Below are 12,529 nucleotides of genomic sequence, written 5' to 3' on the forward strand. Positions count from 1 at the left end.
CAATTAATATACATATATATATATATATATATATACTACAATAATAATAATGCAAAAGAGATATGTTGTTGATGAAATTTGTATGTTATAAGTAAACTAAATGAAAAAAAGTGAAATTATTTTACTAATTACCTGAAGGTAGGACAAAAATCATACAAAATATCCTAAAAATAAAAAGGTTGAAAAAAATGAGAAGCCATTTCTATCAAACTATAAGTTAAAAATGACCGTTAGTATATAATATTGGTACATGCAAAAAGTGATATTTATACAAATTTTTTCTGCTTCTTTACACTTCCAACTAACACTATTTGTTTTTTATTTTGGGTTATAAATTAGGTAATATTTGATAATATGTTTTGGTGTGAAAGTGATTTTGAATTATCCTGCTAACTTATCCAGCTTCCTCTGCTACATCTACTACTTTTTTTTTTTCCGGTACCATAAGTTTGAGGGTTAGTTATTTTCTCCGTCTCTTCGTTTTTGGCAGAAATTATTTTCATATCTTTGTATCTTCGTTATCATAGTGTGATATAGTACTTTTGATTTGATTTGTTTTATTTATCTTCGTTGGAGTTTCTTTTAGTATATTAGATTTTTTTTTTCACATCTATCATCTTCGAGTTCTTTGTAGTTTTTTTTGGGTTTTTATGTACTGTGGTTATTGAAGTGATGGAGTTATAAGCTCAAATCGGGAGGTTCTCATTTCTTATTTTATCCAGAGGTTGTAAAGGTTTTATTTTATGAGGTTCTTATATTTTGAGGTTGCAGAGTAAGGTATGGTTTTTTGTATTTTAACAATTGAAAAGGTGAGATTTTTGGATTGTAAAGTTTAAATACTCCGTTAGCTCTTTATTTTTATTTTCATTACAAAACCTAAATACTCCAGATTTTATAGTTTATTTTGTTCTTTCAAAATTTTCACATATTGTTATATATGTATTATTCGTATAATACAAACACAAAAACCATTTGTATCCACCTTCTATATAGATCAATATGAAACGTTTGGATGACATCCAAGGACCTATGTATGTGGAACGTCTTAGGCATTTTATGCATATGAGGCTCCTGCTACGAACCTAAATTATTTTTTTATCTACATTTTTGGCTGAAGGACGTGTTAGAAATTATAAATAACTTATCACTGATCCTCATCCTGTTTTACAATTAGCTTTGGTTTATTGTATTTTAGAAAATTAAGATATTTTAATTGTTTTTTTTAATTATACTGTATTAACTATCTCTGTATATATATTTTTTTATTTTACGTGTATTTAGCACTCAAGAATATTCACTCAAGATCAGTCTTCTATTTCTTTTTATCAATTTTATAACATTAACTACGTTGTGAATATTCCGGTGTCAGCATTTGACTTTTTCGTGTTTGCAAGAAGATATAAAATATGCCTTTGATGTTATTTGCATTCAGATTACATATAACTGTCGGTTTCCTTCGATCTTTTTTTTTTTTTCTTTTTTTGTAAACAAAAAGGTGTTCAAGGTTTTTTCTTGACATTCAACTCCCTTTTATTTTTATTTTTGTCACGATCTGCCATCCTAAGTAGTTGTACAATAGAAAAAACAAATTCAAACAATTGGTATACGAGAGAGGACACGAGGGCTTAAGTATTACACATTTTTTTATACGAAATATATTTAATCAATTCATATAATTTTGCATAACTTAAATTTTGTAGATATATTATATAACAACAATTATTTACATATCTTTAGATATTATATTATAAGTTAAAAATAAATTGTGTGAGTGATATATTTTATACTTAATGGTATTAACAATAATATGAAATTTAACTCTGAATTAATTAGATTTATACGTTATTACTATATTATGATGCAGTATCTTTAGTATTTTTATACTTATTATATTTATCACAACTTTATCTCCTGTATTAAATATTAAATATATTGTCGCAACTTAACTCGTGATGGGACTGTGACTAAAAGATAAATCATTGAAAAATAGAGTTTGGAGTCGTCACTCTAGATTATTTTGAAAAATTATAAAGTAATAGTTTATTTGCGACAACCTGATTTTGGTTTGGGGAGCCAATTACGTGTGAGAATGATATTAGCATCCTACAACCATTCTAAGACGATACCTTTAATTAAATATGCAAAATGAATGTGATTTTTCTATAATATATTTCCATTCACAATGGAAAATCAGGAACCATGTAGTTATAGAGAAAAATTATTTGAATAATGATTTTGGAATATTTTAGATTTTTTAAGAATAAACTTGACAAGGACTGACATCGATCTTACCTATCTGTTTTATCCATTATTAATGGAGAATCAGGATCGTTTGAAAAAAAAAAAAAACATTTGTCAGTAGAAATTTTATATAGAAAACATTCATGGGTAGAAAAGGTTTTAATTTTAATGCAATATTTTATAAGACCAAAACTATGAAATACAAAAGAAAAGATTAGAAATAAATTTAAAAACAACTAAATTAGAAATGTATTCAAGGTTATTTAAAATATTGAAATAATCAAAATAGAAATACATCTAAAGTGGTTTAAAATATTAAAATAATTACATTGAAAAAGTGGTTTAAAATATTAAAATAATTACATTGAAAATGCATCCAAAATGATTAAAAATATTGAAATAACCAAATTAGAAGTGTATCTAAAATCATTTTTAAATCTTGGAATAACCACATTGGAAATATATCCAAAATAATTAAAAACATTGAAATAACCAAATTAAAAGTGCATAAAATGATTTTAAAATCTTAAAATAACCAAATTAAAAATGCATCCAAAATATTTTAGAATATTCAAATATATTAAAAACATCCAAAAAGATTTTTAATAATTTTAAAGTAACCAACTTAAAAATATATATAAACATGTAACGATTTTTATAATTTTATTAAAAAATATAATTTTTATTATTACTTTAAAACATTACTGTTATTTTTTATTGACATTTTAGTAGAAGAAGGGATTTTGTAAAAACTTTTAATTAAATTAAAGCGTAAAATTAGAATGAGAGTGGGGGCGTGTGAATCAATAGGAATCAATAAAGAGCAAAATGAAATATATAGATAGGGGTGCGGAAATATTAAAACGTGTTTCAGTGGACAATTATTGTGAAGCGTGTAATGTGTAAAGTGAAGGTGCATCAAGTAAAATAAAACACATAGGATGTGGGGTTAACAAAATATGGAGGTGGGGTGAGCAAATAAACGTGATCCACCAAAGTGAGGGTGTGTGCAGTGTCGGCACGGGGTGCAACCAATATTATTGATAGAGTCCAAAAGCAAACATGTGAGATGCCAAATATCAAGAATAGGGGTTCAGAATATAAAAAAACGGTGCATAGAGTATAATGAGGATGAATAGAGAAAAGTTGGGTGCACGAAGTAAGAATTAGCCCAGACCCAATTTTTATTGTATTTTGAAAACCAGCAAGGTTTTCCTCTTCTTCTCAGCCACCACCTTCCTCCATCTCAGCCAAATTCCACTGCCGCTACAGGGCCTTCTGGCGCGCCTCCATCTCCGTCGATCCAGGCCGCCGTCGCCACGATCGCTGTCATCGCCACCGGCGTCATGGTGCTTGGGGTCTCCCGCTCCATCTTCTTCTCCTCGAAGACGCGCTAGGGTTTCTTCTTTGGCTCATCTCCACGCATAGACGAAGACACAGCTGCCTCCTAAACCGGCCAAAGATGCGCCATCCACCACGGCCTCTGCGTTGCTCCGACCTATCCATTATCCTTCATCATGCAAGAGAACCAAGCACCATATCCCCTGTAACGCGCCTCCTTCGTCGTCAGCCCAGACAGCCTCCGGCGACACCGGTCGGAGCCAAAGTTGTAGCCGATGCTGAACGAACCCAGGCGCGAGACATCAATGCCGCCAACGCCCACTGCTTGCCAACAAGGGCGTTCCTCTTGAACTTGAGATTGGGTAGTGATTGTCTGTGTTTTTCTGGAAATGCAAGTGGTGAAAGAATGACGTTGGGTGATAATTGTGGAGTTGAAAGTTTGATGATGAAATGGGTGGTGAAGTAAAACGATGGCGTTTTGAAAGGGTATAGGATTTGGGATGGATAGGTTGATGGGGGAGATCGGTGTTGGGTTTCTTTGTCTTGGTGTACCTTGTGGTTGATGATGAATGATGATGAATCAACAAGTCGTTACGTTGTATGTAGTGATGATGAATGAAAAAGTGGTGGTGGAAATCAGTGATGGGACGTGTGAAGAAATGTAGAGGGGTGATAATATTAAAAAGGCAAGTGTACATTTAAAACATCTATCTCTAAACCCATTTTAAAATATAGGTGAAAAGAGAGAAAAGAAGAGGTGAGAATAGAACATGTGTTTGGTCTTGTTAGCCTCACAGGAAGAGAAAATAGGATGGATGATATATTTTTAAATCTTTTAGATATTGTTTTTATTTCACTTTTTATTTCATTTTTAATTGATTTTTCTAAAATAAAAATTATTGATTCGGATAACATATATAGATTTTTATTAGGATTATTTAATTATAAATCCTCATTATATTATTGTGACTTTTCTATTAATATTTTTAAAATGACATATAACTACACGTTACTAATCAACTATTATAGCAATTGTATAATTTAGTATAAACAAATCCACGTCTAAATGTTATTTGTTATAATGTATCATTCAAAAAAATCTATGATTATATATCTGTATCTGCAACATTACAAAATATATAATATATCAATGTATTTTATTTTAATATAATATATAATTTAAAAGTTTAATTTCTAAAATTTAATCGTATATAATTATTGTTTCATTGCATATCACTAATCAATAATTGCATCAATTTATAATTTAAAATGAATATATTCAAATATTATTTTTTTAATCTAGTTGTTATTATTATTAATATTAGTATTATTATTAGTATAATTTATTATTATTACTATTAATATTAACATTATTAGTAGTAGTATAATCTATTATTATTATTATTATTATTACTGATTTTACTGTATTTTAGTATTGATATATAATTTCGTTGCGTTGGATTCTCTGAAATAGAATGACTAATAGTTAATATTCTCCTACAACTAACAATATTTACCATTTCAAAAAAAGAAAAATAAACCCGTGCTACCCAAATATTAGTATAGTTATTATTATTATTATTATTATTATTATTATTATTATTATTATTATTATTATTATTATTATCGGTAATAGTAGTATTATTATCTGTGTTATTATTATTATTTGTGTATTATGATTATTATTTATGTTATCAGTAGCCATAGTAGTATTTGTATTATTCTTGGTATTTGTATTATTATTATTATTATTATTATTATTATTATTATTATTATTATTATTATTATTTGTGTTATTATTTGTCTTGATTTTAATTTATTCTTTTCATTTTGAACATCTAATACTTTTAAATGAAGGTGTTCTTCCTTGTCCTTTTGACTTCATCCGTGTTTTCATGGGTTACTTCCAAGACATTCCACATTTCTTTGGTTGATTCACACACAGATACCCTGTAAAATTGATTCAAAGTTAGCGCAAAAGATATAATATTATTGGCTCTAACATCATATTGTGCCCTCTTATTCTCATCAGAAGTTCACTGTGAGAACTCTTTAGGAACAAAGGAGGTTTGTTGATGGATGCCCCTTCAGCAAAGATTTGAGATGTATTAGACATATCAGGATTATTCTAATCGATTAACGTGATTAACCAGCTTTGGTGCCAATTGTTAAATCAGATTTGTCTAATATAACCCAACCAATAGGGAGGATGAATTGGTTATTTCAATCTTTGACTGATTTTAAAAGAATCTTGAAAGTTTCTTTAATCTTTACCAAATAACCAATTTTCCAGTTCTTTATTAATGGAATGATTGAGGCAATTAGGAAAAGCATAAAAGATGAGAAAAACAACATACACAAAAATTTATACTGGTTCGATTCAAGATGAATCTACGTCCAGTCTTCTCCTAAGCAACCCACTTAGGAGGATTCTACTAAATCAAGAGAGTTACAAGAATTACAAGAGCATCTATATAATTCAAGACCTTAAAGACTAAGGAGCTTGATCTACAAATCAAGAACTCTCCCTAGAAGCAATGCATCCACACAATTGCACCTAAACCTTCACTTTACATAGTGAATCAACTCTAAACAGAAATACAATAAGAAAAGAAACAAGGAACGAATACACCTAGTAGATGTTTAGATTTATCACTTGATCCATCCTAGATCCAAGCTTGACCCATCAAGGTTGAATCCACCATCAATCTTCTTAAATTTCCAATTGAATGATCTCACAAGAAAGCACAAGAACTCTGTGTATCTTATCTCATAAAAGAAGTCTCTTAGTTCGTTCCCCAGTAATTCAGTTATTTTCCTCTCTGTTTTAAACTGAGTTCATACCAGAGTTCTGCTGCAGTAATTAATGGATTAGGAATTCACCTAATAGATTATCATGGGTGTATTTTGACTGTATCAGTGCAGTGCCCTCATATAATCTATTAGTTAAGTATTTAATCCATTTACGAGTATTGCTTTCGACACATTCAAAAGTTTGATAATTGATTTAATTTAATTCAAGCTTGTTTTACATGTAATTCTAGATCTACAACACCTAATGCAAAAGATAAAGAATCAAGACTAAGTCTAAACCAGTGATGCACATGTTTGTGTAGCTTTCGACATCATCAAAACCATCTTCGTTGGAGTTGAGCAAGCTCCAGTGGCAGAGCCACATAAGAGCAGGCGGGGGCCACGACCCCCCCAACTTTTTTAATTCTTTTTTAAGTTTTATGTATTTAAATATTTTTAAATTATATATTTTTAATTTTTTTAAATTATGTGTATATTTTAAATTAGACAATAATATACTGAAAATTAATAAAAAACAAATTAGATATTTTTTTATAAAGTAAATCATTTAATTTTAATAAATAGTGCAATATAAAATTAAATATAATAAAGAAAAATATTGTTAAGATCATTTTTATTTTTTTTCACATTATTTTTTATGTTTTTTCACGTGTTGTATTCATTTCTTACTTTTACTTGATTTCTTTTGTTACTGAAAAAAAAAATTAAACAGAAACTCATTATTTTTGTTCTCATCTTTTTCATATCTTCTCTTATTTTTAAAGGAAAAAAAATTTCTCTTGTCTCACTAGTGCAATACTTGTTTAATATTTAGTCCTATTTTTTTTATCTCATTACTCTTTTGTATATTCATTTTTTATGAAAAGAGAAGAACAAATAATGTATTATGTGATTTTTTATAGAGGATTTTTACGTGTAACTTGATTATCATAATTATTTTTAGTAATTATGTCTCTCAGTTTTTTATTAAATTATAATAAATTATTTTTTTAGTCTTAAACTTGTTTTATAGACAGGTATATTGATAAAAAGAATTAAAGAATAAATTTATTTTTTAAAAATTGATAAAAAAGAAGTGAAGATGAGAACAAAATATTGTGATGACTTTTGAATCGATATATGCATATTAGTAAAATGGAAAATCAATATTTTGCAGATAATATGGTTATTTACATTGAAAAAAAAGAGCTAAAAAATGTAGGTATGATTCAATTATTTGATAAGTTCAAGAATATGAAAAAACGAATGATGACAATATTATTTAGATATATGTATTTTCTGTTATAATTATAGCTATATTAAATTATGTATTAATTTTTCCTGAATTAGTGACAAAATCTTAAATATATAAATTGAGTATATTATTTTGGCTCTCCCATAAATTTTGGCCAAGATCTGCCACTGGCAAGCTCCCCTTTCAACATGGCTATCACATTTGATTCAAATATGATTTACAATTCTGTATTTTTTTTATAGAATTTTATAATAAATATAAATATTAACACCCACAAAGTTTATGAACCTCTAACAAAATTATTATTTTTATCGATAATAACAGTATATTAAAAAAGTATTTACTTGAATTGTCAAAAGACAATTAGAAGAAAATTGTCAAAAGAATTCTGAGTAATAAACTTTTATAAACACAGAGAATTTTCTTTATTTAAACAATATGTGTCAAATTATCTATAAATAACATAATAATGTAATATTATATTATAAATATTTTTTTTATATGTTTTACTATTAGTTAACCATATTATATGATGTAAAATATTTATTGGCTATAAATTTTTAATCAAGGTCGACTAGTAGAAAAATATAATTAACAAAACTATATATTAGTCTGTTATATATTCATGTGTAATAAACAATATTTAAAAAAAATACAATTTCACTTTTATGTTCTAATTAGAAATAGATACAATTATCTTTTAGTTAAAAAGTTGATTTAGAAGAAATTAGTTAATTAACACGAGACTTATAAGCCAAAGAACATAGCTATTTCTTTGATTAACACATGTACTTGTCCACCTAAAGATTTAATTTTAACACTTCTTACTATTAAACAAAAATACAAAATTTAAAATCATTACTTTACCACATTATTTATTTTACATGGTTTGTCTTCGACAAACTCGGTAAGAAATGAATGGTTAAATGTGAGCATGTACAAACTTTGCCTTAACATTAAAATTAATTGAGATACATTTACCTAACTTTAGGTATACAACTTTATGGTTTCCATTGACAATTCAAACCATAAATAGTGGTTCTAAATAAAGGAACATAATATCACATCACATGTTTCTAAGTATATACGTTGCGGAATATAAATGAATTCTTTTCGGTTTTGTTTTCTAATTCTTCTAGAAGTTGAACTTTTTTTTTTTTAAGTTTATTTGTTTGATATATATCAAACTAACACAAAAATAAATACAATTAACATTTCATAAATAAATGTTATTTTTTCTTTAAAATCGTATCTGGCCAAAATATTTTATTTGAATCTCGTCTGTTTTGATAAAACGAAATTAATGAAAAATAAATTTTATTTAATACAAGATACTTAACGTTTTGTAAGAAATGTGTATAAATATCACTACTTATACCAATATTATACACTAACATTCTTACATTTTTAACTTATAAGCTAGCATTTGATCGGCAGAAATGGCTTCTCATTCTTGCAATCTTTTTATCTTTGGAATGTTATTTGCGACTTTGGTTCTACTGTCGGGTAATTAGCAGAATAGTTTTACTTTTTCATTATGTTCACTTGTAACATACAAGTTGAATGAACAAAATATCTCTTTTATATTATTATTGTTGTAGTATACACATCAATTGAAATATAATAAATACGAAATAAGTTGATAGTATTGAATTTTGTGTGAAAATTAAAATAATTGAAATATAAAAGTTTTGAATTTTGATTTTACACGGTAATGGGAGAAACAGTATTTGCAGAAGCAGTAGCTGTGGAAGATAGTCCAGTACCATCCTGTGATGGATTGAAGTGCAGTTTAGGCACTGCAGTTTGTAATATATGTTGCATTGGACAGGGATACACGAGTGGTACCTGTGTAAAACAAGGCTTTTATTATATTTGTCAATGTAAAATATAGATGTATATTATTTAGATTTTATCATCAAAAGTATAATAAAATAAATGCTTAATTACTCTTTTAATTCATTCAAAATTTTCGTGTATCGATAATTATTTCGTGTACAAAATTGAATTTGATTTAATTTTAGAAGACAATTTATTGATTTCCAATTTTAGGAAGTGAGAGAAAAAAAAACAAAAATTTATTAAAGTAATGACTTCACTTTTGTTTCGGATGATTGGAAAAAAGAGTAGAGAACATATGGAGATGAAGTTAGAAAGGGATGGAATATAAGTGATATTGTTTAATTATTAAAAAGTTATAATTAAAAATATATTTATTTATAATAACATATCTAACTAATATTGCAATAATATTGCAATTAACATTTCATAAATGAATGTTATTTTTTCTTTAAAATCTTATCTTGACCAAAATATTTTATTTGAATTGAGTGGAAATCCGATGTTACGCTTGAGTAACGTTGGGGCGTGAGAAAATTAATGATAAGTAACGGCTTCACATATGTTAATTTAATTTTTTATTTACAAAAATGTTATCGATTATTTCTTATGTGTGTACTTTCTCCACAAGACATTAATTAAACGACTTATGTGTGTACTTTCTCCACAAGACATTAATTAAACGACCTTATAGACATTTTTTTATGTCAACGTAATCACTGCTTATAGCTTGATTTTTAAATAGAAAGAATGAATTTCTCATTAACTTTAAAACACAAAAATAGAACAGACACAGGAAAAGATGGAAGAATTCACAAAGGGGAAAAAAAGGAAAAAGCGGGACGCACCAACGGTGGTGCATAGGTTTTTGTATCACCCATTTCAAAATAAGATTTTTAAAATATCAAAATGTACTTGTGATGAATATAACTTTATTTTTCTCAAGATTTAAAAGTTATTTTATAATTTTTATACGCATATAACTTAATTATCTGATGTTATCTTTTATTATACATATCAACTTAAAATTAATTTTACTGTAGCCTCTTCATGTTTTCTAAATACTGAGACAGATGCGTGTTGATAACTTACCTATGTAAGAATGTGCTTTCAGTCTTTAGTTTTATGTTAATGTAAAAAAATCATACTAATATGACTTACTAATATAAAACAATTTTTTTATATTTAATTGTTTAAAGTGTAATAAAAATTATAGAAAAACACTTCTTATTTACTAACATCGATTTTTTCTTTTCACAACATTTTTATTATTCCATCATAGACAATATTTAACTTTATTCTATTGTGCATAATATGTAATACACATGTACGAACATCTGGACACATGAATGAACGCACACACGCACATGGCACATGCTGATCACCGAATGGTCGTATCCAATAATAATAATAATAATAATAATTATTATTATTATTATTATTATTATTATAATATTTCCCTTTCTAACTCCATCTAATATATAACTTTTTTTGTTGTTTTTATCTTATTTTGTTAGAGAATAAATGGATGCTTTTGTCCGTCATCAAAGTATACATTATCATAATGATTACATCTCTACCATTGTTCCCAATATTGGCGTAAGACCATTATAGTTCAGAAAAGTCTAATGACAATATTTAAAATCTAAAGTATATAAAAAAAAATATGAAATGAATATACTAATAAGTTAAAACTTAGAATTATACGAATATGATCATTAAAAGATTTATAATGAGGATTTTGATATCTAGATTCAAAACATACAAAAATAATTTTGTAATACAAATGCAAGAACACCTGCCCGAACACGGACACACATACTAACATACGAATGCACGCATACACACAAACATGTTAATCACAAAAGATATAGTTTAAAGTGTGCACTTGTTTAATTAGTTGGAGTCACCAACTGGTGTTGGGTTTTCGTACACCAACAATAAAAAGAATTGAAATAAACTTGGTGACCAAGTTGTTTCATCAGATAATTATGCTTTTCTATTTTCACCTACCTCTTTACCTCTTCAAATGGGTTAACACACCAATGTTATTCACACTTCCTCTTTTTAATATTTTCACCCGTGTACATTTCTTTACACAACCCTCAATCCTTCCCCTCTCTCACACTGTCACGTGGCTTACTTATTCTCTATGCCTTTTTGTTTGCCTACCCTCTACACTCTAATACATTACTTAAAATCCTTCCGTTTCTTAGAGTTTGAAGAAGAAAGATATGCTAACTCCACGTTTACCTATTTTGCTTGCAGTAGCCACACCCCAACATTTTACGAGTTAGCACACTCTTTTTACTGTTTGCACCTCCTTCTTTTTCCTTATTCCCACCTCATCTCCTTCACCTTTAGTATCTCTCATATCTTCACCAACTTTTTATTATTTTTTTTAACAGCACCAATTTTTATTAGATGTAAAAATTAAATATGTTTTAAAGTAATTGTGAATGATTTTAAGACAACTAAACTACAAACATTGAAACGCGATTGTATTTATTACTGAGAAACTTCTACCAGATCTTACTATTATAAAACTAGTAATTCAAACATTTATATTTTATTTTTATTTTATCATAATCATGGATATAACAAATCAAACCCTAATCTTACATTGTCAGACATAAGAAGTGTGTGAGATAACACACACGCAAATTATACAGAATTCAACACCTAAATTACATTCTAACCCATTACAATCGGGTGCTGGTGTTCCGGCGGTGACATTGATAAAGAAGCAGGAAATGAGTAGAAGAAAAATAACTCCAAACATCATGTTTGCAGACCTTGGTGACATAGAAACAGACATATTCAGAAGTGACAGAGAAGAGAATTGTGTAAGTTACAGAGAAGAAAGAAGGAGCCCTTGGTTGAGATTGGTGCTCTTCTAAGGCTAATCAATCCACCTTATATAGAGGAGAAACCATTTTATTATTATTACAATTTTTCTTACTTTTCTGGCGTGATTAATATACTACACCAGGTTAGTCATGAGTGAGGGAGAAAATAAAGAGACAGTGACACAAGTAAAAAAAGAGCACACACATCACC

This window comes from Vigna unguiculata, chromosome 11 (genome assembly GCF_037176805.1).
Source record: "Vigna unguiculata cultivar grain cowpea cultivar isolate G323 ecotype 2 chromosome 11, ASM3717680v1, whole genome shotgun sequence".
Lineage (NCBI taxonomy): Eukaryota > Viridiplantae > Streptophyta > Magnoliopsida > Fabales > Fabaceae > Vigna > Vigna unguiculata.